The sequence below is a fragment of the Chiloscyllium punctatum genome, chromosome 42 (assembly GCF_047496795.1).
Source record: "Chiloscyllium punctatum isolate Juve2018m chromosome 42, sChiPun1.3, whole genome shotgun sequence".
NCBI classification, from domain to species: domain Eukaryota; kingdom Metazoa; phylum Chordata; class Chondrichthyes; order Orectolobiformes; family Hemiscylliidae; genus Chiloscyllium; species Chiloscyllium punctatum.
In genome coordinates this window covers 807,552-820,468 of record NC_092780.1, presented here as the reverse complement: position 1 = coordinate 820,468, position 12,917 = coordinate 807,552, and the positions used below count along the sequence as shown (strand labels likewise).

The 12,917-nt window shown below is 50.5% G+C and overlaps 1 protein-coding gene across 2 annotated transcripts in view; it reads left to right on the top strand.

The window, feature by feature from the left end:
- The first annotated feature begins 9,775 nt into the window (after positions 1–9,775).
- Positions 9,776–12,917, top strand: part of ezh1 (enhancer of zeste 1 polycomb repressive complex 2 subunit) — a 35,037-nt gene continuing 31,895 nt past the window's right edge. For both annotated transcript variants that reach the window (XM_072561156.1, XM_072561155.1), the window contains exon 1: positions 9,776–9,846. The gene's annotated coding sequence lies outside the window, so the exon portion shown is untranslated. The remainder of the gene's footprint in view (positions 9,847–12,917) is intronic.

The following is a 12,917-nucleotide window of genomic DNA, read 5'->3' as shown; positions in this document are numbered from 1 at the left end:
ACCTTTCCTATTTCTAACCTCAGCCCAAATTACCTCAGATGGCAAGTCTTCCTCCATCGTCCTTTCCACCGCTGTAATACTATCCTTGACAAGCAATGCCACACCTCCCCCTCTTTTACCCCCACCTCTGACCCTATTAAAACATTTAAACCCTGGAACCTGCAATAGCCATTCCTGTCCCTGTTCTACCCATGTCTCTGTAATGGCCACAACATCGAAGTCCCAGGTACCAACCCATGCTGCAAGTTCTCCTACCTTATTTCTTATACTTCTGGCATTGAAGTATACACACTTCAAGTCACCTTCCTGTTTACCGGCACCCTCCTTCGAGATCGATGCCTTGCTCCTAACCTCCCTACACTCAAGGTCCTGTACCCTAAAGCTACAGTCCAGGTTCCCATGCCCCTGCAGAGCTAGTTTAAACCCTCCCAAAGAGCACTAGCAAACCTCCCCCCAAGGATGCTGGTGCCCCTCAGGTTCAGGTGGAGACCATCCTGTTTATAGAGGTCCCACCTTCCCCAGAAAGAACCCCAGTTGTCCAGAAACTGGAATCCCTCCCTCCTGCACCATCCCTGTAGCCACGCATTTAACTGTTCTCTCTCCCCATTCCTCGACTCTCTATCACGTGGCACGGGTAACAGACCAGAGACAACAACTCTGTTCGTTCTAGCTCTGAGCTTCCAACCTAGCTCCCTAAAAGCCTGCCTAACATCCTCACCCCTCTTCCTACCTATGTCATTGGTGCCAACGTGGACCACGACCTGGGGCTGCTCCCCCTCCCCCTTAAGGACCCGGAAAACACGATCAGAGACATCACGTACCCTTGCACCTGGGAGGCAACATACCAAACGTGAGTCTCTGTCGCCCCCGTATAACCGCCTATCTGTGCCCCTCACTATTGAGTCCCCAATAACAATCGCTCTACCTTTCTCCGCCCTTCCCTTCTGAGCAACAGGGACAGGCTCCGTGCCAGAGGCCTGAACCTCATTGCTTACCCCTGGTAAGTCGTTCCCCCCCCACAAGTATCCAAAACGGTATACTTGTTATTGAGGGGAACGACCGCAGGGGGTCCCTGCACTGGCTGCTTCCTCCCAGTCCCCCTCACGGTCACCCATCTGTCTATAACTTTCGGAGTAACTACTTCCCTAAAGCTCTGATCTATGACCACCTCTGCCTCCCGAATGATCCGTAGTTCATCCAACTCCAGCTCCAGTTCCCTAACACGGTCTTGGAGGAGCTGGAGATGGGTGCACTTCCCGCAAGTGTAATCAGGAGGGACGCTAATGGCTTCCCTCACCTCAAACATCTTGCAAGGGGAACATTGCACTGCCTTCGCTGCCATCCCTCTAAAAGGTAAACTTTAAAAAGAAAACTGTATCTAAAGAAACAAACAAGCAAAATGTAGCACTTACCTGCTTACCACAACACGTCGTATTATTAGGTTAGAGGAGGAGGGCGGGTGGGAGGCTCTACCCCTGTAGTGCCTCGGCTTCCTCGCCTGCGCGCTTTTATAGAGAAAAAACCTTCCCAGGTAAGCTAGCGCGACACCAGCTTCCAGGTCCGCTAGGCATTTTTAAAAAACTTTAAATTTTAACCGTTTAAAAAAAATAACTGGACTATACCGTGACTTAAACTAAACACCATCAGACAGCCGTTACCTGCTCCGCCGAGAGAGTGAGGAATGAATAGGATAATGAAAGTGGACTCTCCTTGAAAGTGGAGTCGCAGGTAAATAGGATAATGAAGAAGGCGTTTGGTATACTTTCCTTTATTGATCAGAGTATTGAGTACAGGAGTTGGGAGGTCATGTTGCGGCTGTACAGGACATTGGTTAGGCCACTGTTGGAATATTGCGTGCAATTCTGGTCTCCTTGCTATTGGAAAGATGTTGTGAAACTTGAAAGGGTTCAGAAAAGATTTACAAGGATATTGCCAGGGTTGGAGGATCGGAGCTACAAGGAGAGGCTAAACAGGCTGGGGCTGTTTTCCCTGGAGCATCAGAGGCTGAGGGGTGACCTTATGGAGGTTTACAAAATTAGGAGGGGCATGGATAGGATAAATAGGCAAAGTCTTTTCCCTGGGGTCAGGGAGTCCAGAACTAGAGGGCATAGGTTTAGGGTGAGGGGGGAAAGATATAAAAGAGACCTAAGGGGCAACGTTTTCACGCAGAGGGTGGTACGTGTATGGAATGAGCTGCCAGAGGAAGTGGCGGAGGCTGGTACAAGTGCAACAATTAAGAGGCATTTGGATGGGTATATGAATAGGAAGGGTTTGGAGGGATATGGGCCAGGTGCTGGCAGGTGGGACTAGATTGTGTTGGGATATCTGGTCGGCATGGACGAGTTGGACTGAAGGGTCTGTTTCCATGCTGTACATCTCTATGACTCTATGACTCTAAAAGACCTAAGCTCAGCGACAGATGTGGGAGCCAGGGCACCTTTGATCGCCCTCACTTTATCTTCCAACAAATGAAGGTTATTGAATCCTTCACCCTGGGAAAAAGCTTATCTCTATCCACCCTGTCTATATCCTTCATGATTTTATAAACCTCGATCAGGTCCCCCCTCAATCTCCTTTTTTCTAATGAAAACAATCCTAACCTACTCAACCTCTTTTCATAACTAGCACCTTCCATACCAGGCAACATCCTCGTAAACCTTCTCTGCACCCTCTCCAAAGTGTTCACATCCTTTTGGTAATGTGGCGACTAGAACTGTACACAGTATTCTAAATGCGGCCGAACCAATGTCTTGTACAATTTTAGCATGACTAGCCAGCTCTTATACTCAATACCCCGTCCAATGAAGGCAAACATACCATATGCCTTCTTGACCACTCTACGCACCTGTACAGCAACCTTCAGGGTACAATGGACCTGAATGCCCAGATCCCTCTGCTTATCAACTTTCCCAAGGCTCTTCCGTTTATTGTATAATTCGTTCTAGAATTAGACTTCCCAAAATGCATCATCTCACATTTGTCTGGATTGAACTCCATCTGCCACTTCTCCGCTCAACTCTCCAGTCTATCTATATCCTCCTGTATTCTTTGACAGTCCCCTATGCTTTCTGCTACTCCTCAGGATCTTACCATTTACTGTATAAATCCTACTTTGTTTTGACTTACCAAAGGGTAACTCCTCACACTTACCTGTATTAAATTGCATTTGCCAATCCTCAGTCCACTTGCCCATCTGATCAAGATCCCTCTGTAATTTTTGAAAACCTTCTCGCTATCAATAATACCTTCTAATTTTGTCTTGTCCGCAAACTTACTAATAATGTTTTGTACATTCACATTCAGATCATTTATGTAAATAACAGATAACAAAGGTCTCAACACTGACCCCCTGTGGCACACGACCAGTCACAGGCCTCCAGTCTGCGAAACAACCTTCAACCATTACCCTCTGCTTCCTACCATTGAGACAGTTTTGAATTAAATTAGTTAGTTCTCCCTGGATCCTTTGCAACCTAACCTTAATGATTAGCCTGCTGCATGGGACCTTGTCAAAGGCCTTACTAAAGTCATTAAAGACAATATCCACTGCCCTACCCTCATCTATCCTCATGGTTAACTCTTTGAAAAATTCTAAAAGTTTGGTCAGACTTACCACACACAAATCAACACCGACTATCCCTAATCAGACCTCGACTATCCAAATATGGTTGATCCTGGCCCTCATTATCCTCTTCAACAACTTGCCTACCAGTCATCTAATTGCAATTGCAGGTAAGCCTTGCTCATGTCCAGTTTCATGAAGGACAATCCCCTATGTGAGGAATTGGGTATTTATCCAGCTGGGAAAAGTGGCCAACTGACCCATTGAGCTTGACAATCAGTACGACCAGTGCTGCCCTTTCTGCAAACTGCACCAGTTTGATGATCCCTTTGTCTTCCAGCCTCCTGATTTCTGCCTCTATTTTTGCCTGTAAGGCAAATGGCACTGGACAGGCCTTGCAGAACCATGGAATTACTTCCTGATCAACATGCAAGGTGGCCTTGGCTCCTTTGATAGTCCCGAGACATTTTTGAAAAACTTCTGTGTATTTAATTAGGACTTCATTCAGGCAACCAGTTTCTAATCGATACATATGGAGCCCATCAAGATGAATCTTTCTCAACCCAAGTTCTCCCCATCGAGACTGGACTCAAGCCTTTGACTACAATCAGTGGTAACTGAACCAGCCGCTTCTCATAAGAGACAGGAACTGAAATCATACCCTTAATCTGTAAAGGTTCCCAGTATAGGTTCTTGGTCTAGCCAAGGTCTTGCACAACCTTAAGGGTTGGAGTCCAGAGTGAACTTTGTTAAAGACCGGTTCTGTGATCACTGAAGCGACTGCGCTGGTATCGACCTTCATTATAACTAGGTGACCATTGAACCAGACATTTGTTTTGAGTGGTTCGGATTTGGATGTTGCTAAGCAATTTAACTGTTCCAAATCAGATGTCAGTGAACTTTGCGGGGTGTGCACTTTCCTGGATATCAGCTTGAGTTCTATTAATCCATTCAGTGGGACTCTTTTGCCTAGAGTCCACATGCCAGCAGCAACAACAATAGCTTGTCAGCTTGGATCCTGGAGAAAATTTTAACCATTTGGCCAAGGCTTGGCTGTGTTTTGGGGTTTTGCTGTGGGCTGACCTAGAGACCCCTGTTCAGGATATGTGCTGAGTGAGGCCATGTAATTGGTGTTCACCCAAGTAATGTTCCCCAAGCTCAGTCAGATGGTGAAGGTGGTGCTGTGTGGGGGTGGGGGTGGGGGTGGTGCGGTGCGGTGGAGATTTGAACATAGAACATGGAACATTTTGGAGCAGTACAGGCCTTTTGGCCCTCGATGTTGCACTGACCTGTGAAACCAATCTGAAGCCCATCTAATCTACCCTATTCCATTTTCATCTATATGTTTATCCAATGACCATTTAAATGCCCTTAAAGTTGATGAGTCCACTACCTTACAGGCAGTGTGTTCCATGACCCCACTACTCTCTGAGTAAAGAACGTGCTTCTGAAATATGTCTTATATCTATCACCCCTCAATTTAAAGCTATGTCCCCTCGTGCTAGCCATCACCATCTGAGGAAAAAGGCTCTCACTGTCCATCCTACCTAATCTTTGGATCATCTTGTAAGCTTCTATTAGGTCACCTCTTAACCTTCCTCTCTTTAACGAAAACAGCTTCAACTCCCTCAGCCTTTCCTCTTAAGACCTTCCCTCCATACCAGGCAACATCCTGGTAAATCTCCTCTGCACCCTTTCCAATGCTTCCACATTCTTCATATAATGCGGCGACCAGAACTGTACACAATACTTCAAGTGAGGCTACACCAGAGTTTTGTACAGCTGCAACTTGACCTCCTGGCACTGAAACTCAATCCCTTTACCAGTAAAAGCTAACACACCGTAACCTTCTAACCACCCTTATCAATCGGGATAGCAACTTTCAGGGATCTATGTACATGGATTTCTCTGCTTATCCACATTACCAAGAATCTTACCATTAGCCCAGTACTCTGTGTTCCTGTTACTCCTTCCAAAGTGAATCACCTAACACTTTTCGGCATTAAACTCCATTTGCCACCTCTCAGCCCAGCTTTGCAACTTATCTATGCCCCTTTGTAACCTGCATCGTCCTTCTGCACTGTGCACAACTCCACGGACTTTAGTCCATTCGCAAATTTACTAACGCATCCTTCTCCACCCTCATCTCCAGGTCATTTGTAAAAATGAACAAACAGATCCTTGTGGTTCAATCACTAGTAACTCAACTCCAGGATGAATATTTCCCATCAACCGCCACCCTCTGTCTTCTTTCAGCTAGCCATTTCTGATCCAAACCTCTAAATCACCCTCAATCCCATGCCTCCGTATCTTGTGCAACAGCCTATCGTGGGGAACTTTATCAAATGCCTTACTAAAATCCATATACACCACATCAACTGCTTTACCCTCATCCATCTGTTTGGTCACCTTCTCAAAAATCTCAATAAGGTTTGTGAGGCACAACTTACCCTTCACAAAACCGTGTTGACTATCCCTAATCAAATTATTCCTTTCTAAATGATTATAAGTCCTATCTCTTATAATCCTTTCCAACTTTTTACCCACAACAAAAGTAAGTCACTGGTCTATAATTACCAGGATTGTCTCTACTCCCCTTCTTGAACAAGTGGACAACATTTGCTATCCTCCAATCTCTGGAACTATTCCTGTAGACAATGACGACATAAAGATAAAAGCCAAAAGCTCTGCAATCTCCTCCCTAGTATCCCAAAAAATCCTAGGATAAATCCCATCCAGCCCAGGGGACTTATCTATTTTCACACTTTCCAGAATTGCTAACACCTCCTCCTGTGAACCTCAATCCGGTCTAGTCTAATAGTCTGTGTCTCAGTATTCTCCTCGACAACATTGTCTTTGTCCTGTGTAAATACTGACAAAAAATATTCATTTAATGTCTCTCCTATCTCCTCAGACTCCACACACAACTTCCCACTACAGTCCTTGACTAGCCCTAATCTTACTCTAGTTATTCTTTTATTCTTGATATACCTCTCGAAAGCTTTAGGGTTTTCCTTGATTCTACCTGCCAATGACTTTTCACATCCCCTCCTGGCTCTTCTTAGCTCTCTATTTAGGTCCTACCCTGGCTAACCTGTAACTCTCAAGCACCCTTGCTGATCCTTCATATCCGATCTTTACATAAGTCTCCTTCTTCCTCTTGACAAGAGATTCAACTTCTTTAGTAAACCACAGTTCCCTCGCTCGTGGAGAGATAAGCTAGAGGAGGGTGGGGGTGGGGAGAAAAAGTGGGCGCCCACACCTCCTCCCTCACCTCTATCCAAGGACCTAAAGGAGCCTTCCACATCTATCAAAGTTTTACTTGCACATCCACTAATATCATTTATTGTATCCGTTGCTCACGATATGGTCTCCTCTACATTGGGGAGACTGGGCGCCTCCTACCAGAGCGCTTTAGGGAACATCTCCGGGACACCCGCACCAATCAACCACACCACCCTGTGGCCCAACATTTCAACTCCCCCTCCCACTCTGCCGAGGACATGGAGGTCCTGGGCCTCCTTCACCGCCACTCCCTCACCACCAGATGCCTGGAGGAAGAACGCCTCATCTTCCGCCTCGGAACACTTCAACCCCAGGGCATCAATGTGGACTTCAACAGTTTCCTCATTTCCCCTTCCCCCACCTCACCCTAGTTCCAAACTTCCAGCTCAGCACTGTCCCCATGACTTGTCTGGACTTGTCCTACCTGCCTATCTCCTTTTCCACCTATCCACTCCACCCTCTCCTCCCTGACCTATCACTTTCATCCCCTCCCCCACTCACCTATTGTACTCTATGCTACTTTCTCCCCACCCCCACCCTCCTCTAGCTTATCTCTCCATGCTTCAGGCTCTCTGCCTTTATTCCTGATGAAGGGCTTTTGCCCGAAGCGTCGATTTCACTGCTCCTTGGATGCTGCCTGAACTGCTGTGCTCTTCCTGCACCACTAATCCAGACACTTAAATCATCTTCCTACCTGCTGGTACGCTCCTGCAACCTTGAAACCTTATTCATGACTTCACTACTCTCAACCTCCTGTACACTGGAGCTACAATTCAAGTTCCCATCCCTCAGGCCTGGTGTTAGATTTGGAGATAGTGACCACAATTTGGTTACGTTTATTTTGGTGATGGAAAGAGACAGGTATATACTGCAGGGCAAGAGTTATGGTTGGGGAAAAGGAAAATTATGACTGATTAGGCAAGACTTAGAATGCTATGGGGATTGGGGGTATGGTACTCTGGGTTTGGGGTTGGTGCTGTGTATGGCACTCTGGGGGTGGGGTTGGTGGTGGTACTGAGTATGGTGTGGGTGGTGCTGTGGGGAGATTCAGGCACTGGCGCTGTGCGGGTGTTGCTGTGGGGTGGGGTAGTGCTGTGGGGGGGTGTTGGTGCTCCTGTGGAGATGTTGGTGGTGCTTTGAGGGGTGGGGTTGTGTGGAGATAGTGCTGTGGGGGTGGAAATGCTGCTGTGTGTGGGTGTGGATGGTGGTGTGGAGATGGGGGTGTTGCTGTGGGTGGTCCTGTGTGGGTGGGGCTGGTGCTGTGGGGATGAGGCAGTGGAAATGGGGGCGGTGTAGTGCTGTGGCGGGGTAGTAGGGGCTGTTCCTGTATGGGTGGGGACTGTTGCTGTGTGGGTAGGGGTGGTGTTGTGGGCTGTTCCTGTGTGGGTGGGGGCTGTTGCTGTGTGGGTAGGGTCAGTGTTGTGCGGGTGGGGGCTGTTCCTGTGTGGGTGGGGCAGTGCTGTGGGGGTGGAGGAGCTGTGGGGGTGGGGCTGTTCCTGTGCAGGTGGTGTTGTGGGGTGGGGGTGCGCTGTTCCTGTGTTGTGTGGGTGGGTGTGGGGGCGGTGCTGTGGGGTTGGGGGTGGTCCTGTTTCTGTGGGGGAGGGGTGGTGCTCTGGGTGGGTGGGGTGTTCCTGTGGGGGTGGTGCTCTGGGGGTGGGGGTGGGGGTGCTCTGTGGGTAGGGGTGTTCCTATGGGGGTGGTGCTCTGGGGTGGGGGTGTTCCTGTAGGGATGGGGGTGGTGCTCTGGGTGTGGGGGTGGGGGCGTTTCTGTGGGGGAGGGGGTGGTGCTCTGGGTATGGGGGTGGTGCTCTGGGGGTGGGGGTGGTGCTCTGGGTATGGGGGTGTTCCTGTGGGGGTGGTGCTCTGGGGGTGGGGGTGTTCCTGTGGGGGAGGGGGTGGTGCTCTGGGGTGGGGGTGTTCCTGTGGGGGTGGGGGTGGTGCTCTGGGTGTGGGGGTGTTGCTGTGGGGGTGGTGCTCTGGGGGTGGGGATGTTCCTGTGGGGGAGGGGGTGTTCCTGTGGGGGTAGGGATGGTGCTCTGGGGGTGTTCCTGTGGGGGTGGTGCTCTGGGGGTGGGGGTGTTCCTGTGGGGGTGGGGGTGGTGCTCTGGGGGTGGGGGTGTTCCTGTGGGGGTGGTGCTCTGGGGGTGGGGGTGTTCCTGTGGGGGTGGGGTTGTTCCTGTGGGGGTGGGGGTGGTGCTCTGGGGGTGGGGGTGTTCCTGTGGGGGTGTTCCTGTGGGGGTGGGGGTGGTGCTCTGGGGGTGGGGGTGTTCCTGTGGGGGTGGTGCTCTGGGGGTGGGGGTGTTCCTGTGGTGGTGGGGGTGGTGCTCTGGGGGTGGGGGTGTTGCTCTGGGGGTGGGGGTGTTCCTGTGGGGGTGGGGGTGGTGCTCTGGGGGTGGGGGTGTTCCTGTGGGGGTGTTCCTGTGGGGGTGGGGGTGTTCCTGTGGGGGTGGGGGTGGTGCTCTGGGGGTGGGGGTGTTCCTGTGGGGGTGTTCCTGTGGGGGTGGGGGTGGTGCTCTGGGGGTGGTGCTCTGGGGGTGGGGGTGTTCCTGTGGGGGTGGGGGTGGTGCTCTGGGGGTGGGGGTGTTCCTGTGGGGGTGGTGCTCTGGGGGTGGGGGTGTTCCTGTGGTGGTGGGGGTGGTGCTCTGGGGGTGGGGGTGTTCCTGTGGGGGTGGGGGTGGTGCTCTGGGGGTGGGGGTGTTCCTGTGGGGGTGTTCCTGTGGGGGTGGGGGTGTTCCTGTGGGGGTGGGGGTGGTGCTCTGGGGGTGGGGGTGTTCCTGTGGGGGTGGGGGTGGTGCTCTGGGGGTGGGGGTGTTCCTGTGGTGGTGGGGGTGGTGCTCTGGGGGTGGGGGTGTTCCTGTGGGGGTGTTCCTGTGGGGGTGGGGGTGGTGCTCTGGGGGTGGGGGTGTTCCTGTGGGGGTGGGGGTGTTCCTGCGTCACTTGCTGCCGTGAGACGCTCCGGGCCCCGAGCGGCGGAGATTCCGGACTCAGTCTCTGTGACGGTAGGAGACAGAGGAGGGGGGGGGGGAGAGGGAGAGGGGCCGAGCGGCGGAGCCCCTGGGGTGAGGGAGAGGGAGAGGGGCCGAGCGGCGGAGCCCCTGGGGTGAGGGAGAGGGAGAGGGGCCGAGCGGCGGAGCCCCTGGGGTGAGGGAGAGGGAGAGGGAGAGGGGCCGAGCGGCGGAGCCCTGGCGGCCGGTTGCTGTCCCTCCGGGATCGGCTCCGGCTCCGGCTCCACGGTCTCCCCGCGGCCGCTGCTGTGGAACCGGCTCCCGGCGTGAGCTCTCCCCTGAGGGAGGCCGCGCTCCGCGCTCCAGCCCCCGGCCTCATCATTTAATACATTTCCTAATGGGGTGTTCCCTCCTCCCTCTCCCCCTCCTCCACCCCTACCCCCACCCTCACCCCCCTCCTGGATACAGCCCACCCTCACCCCCTCCCTCACCCTCACACCCTTCCTGGAAACAGCCCACCCCCACCCTTACCCCCCTGCTGCAACAGCTCATCCCCACCCTCACCCTCAGCCCCTCCCGCAAACAGCCCACCCCCATCCACTCCCCCAACTGCAAACAGCTCACCCCGCCTTACCCTCATCCCCACCCTCACCCTTACCCTCATCCCCCTCCTGCAAACAGCCCACCCCACACCCTCACCCCCCCCCCTCCCCGCAAACTGCCCACCCCCACGCTCACCCCCTTCCTGCAAACAGTCCACACCCACCCTCACCCTCACCCCCTTCCTGCAAACAGCCTACACCCACTTCTGGAACAATGGCCCTTCAGCCCCTTTGCTCAAACTGGGATTGTGCTCCTATATCGATCACCTTCAGAAAGTCCAGATAAACATCAACTGCATTACACTAACTGAGGGCTAATCAATTTGTTAAACATGATTTGCATGAAACAAATTCTTTACCTTTATTATACTTTACTAAATGTTAATGAATAAAATACAGAAGCAGACCTTCTGCCCATCGATTCTGTGCTAACAGAGATGGCACTAAATCTACACTCTGGAATTATAGAATCCCTGGGCCCATTTTCCAGCACTTGGCCCACAGCCTTGAATGTTATGATATTTCATGTTTCCCATATGAACTCCCCTCCCAGGCAGTGCATTACAGACTCCACCATTTCAGGTGAAAAAGTTTCCTTAAATCCCCTCTAAACCTCCTGCTTTTCACCTTAAAATTATGCCTCTTGTTATTGACCCTTCAACTAAAGGGAACAGCTGCTTTCTGTCCACCCTGTCCTTACCCTCATAATCCTTTACACCTCTGTTCAACCTTCTCTGCTCTTAAAAAACCCAGAGATTCTGCAGCCTCTATTTATACTTAATCTGCTCCATCCCAAGTAACAACCTGGTAAATCTCCTCTGTAACCCTCCAGTGCAATCACAGCCTTCCTGTGATGCAGTGACCACAACTACACAGTACTCCAGCTGTGGCCTCAACAAAATTCTGTACAGCTCCAGTATGACCTCCCTGTTCTTACAATCTTTGCTCTGACTGATATGTCCCACAAGTCCGTTAACTACCCTCTTAATCTGCCCTGCCACCTTGAGGGATCTATGGTCAAGCACCCACAAGTTCCATCTGAGCTCTCTATTGTACTGTCATTCATTGAATATTTCTTTGTTATACTTCTTCTAAAGTGCTTTGCCTCACATTTATCAGGGTTAAATTTTGTCACAGAATATTGCTCTTAAAATATTCCCCTTTATTGAACTGTCTGGTCAAAAATGATCATATTTATCACTTTCCACATTTTTTGAACAAGAGTAGAATGTTTGCAGCTCTCTAGACTTTTGACACCAATCCATATCCAAGAAGGATGGGGAGATTAGAGCTAAAGCCTAACTTCCCTCAAAAACCTGAGATCCAAACATCGTGCTTTTCTGACTGTCAGATCTGCCAATCCTTTTTGTCCAGGCCCTGCCTCCTCCTGGCCTTCCCCATTGGCTGCACCCTCTCCAGTGAAGACCATTAGGATAAATTATATTTAAATGTCACATTTAATAGACTAAAACATCTCCGGAAGCTTCATGGGAGAGCTCCTGGACCAATAAGGAGATGTAGGATGACCAAAAGCTTGGCAAAGAGAGAGAAATTTTAAGGAGAGTCTCAGTAAGAAAAGTCAGAGGCATAGAGAGAGTGAAAGAAGCTTCCAGCATTGGTTCTCATAGGGCTGGGTAACAGCAGAGACAGGTTGCAGCAGGAAGGTGTGGCTGACTGTCTGGATGGATGAGGGAGAATCAACCATAGTCAGTCACACAAGCTGACCCATGTGGCAATGGTGAGAGAGACTTCAGTCTGGGGAAGAGGCAGAAACCCATATTCAATGGATCAAACAGTTGCAGGAAAGATGGGGGTGGATTTACGGAAGAACAGGATATGATGGGGTGGGGGGCGTTGGTGTTTTGTAGAGAGAGTTGACAATAGCAGATTTAAAGGAGAGAAAAAGACAGAATACCCAGAGAGAGAACTATTTGATAATATGGAGACCAGGAGTCAGAGTGAATAGGGTGAAGGAAACTAGAGGCAGATCTTCTGGACAAGCTGAGCTCTGAGATAGTGTGAGGGAAGAGTGATTCAAAACTAAAGAGCCTGAAGCTCTTCATATTCACTGCTGGAGGTATGGGGAGAGGGGTTTAAAAAGGCACTGTGCAGGAAAGAAAAGAAGCCAGGATTATCTTTCATTTGAGATCATTCTGGAAGAGTCAGCAATGTTAAGATTAGAGTAGTGCTGGAAAAGCACAATAGGTCAGGCTGCGTCTGAGGATCAGGAAAATCGACATTTTGGGCAAAAGCCCTTCATCAGGAACCAGTCAGTTTTCCTGCTCCTCAGCTGCTGCCTGACCTGCTGTGCTTTTCCAGCACTACTCTAATCTTGACTCTAATCTCTAGCGTCTACAGTACCCACTTTTGCCTAGTTAGCAATATTAGTCATGTGAGCAGAACCCAGTGGTGTTTCAGCCAGATCAGGGGAATGATTAAATTGGGTTATCATTGCGTCCTTTTAGATCTGTGTCCATTGAACTGACCAAAGCAGAAATGAGTTATATTGAGGGGCAGACAGAG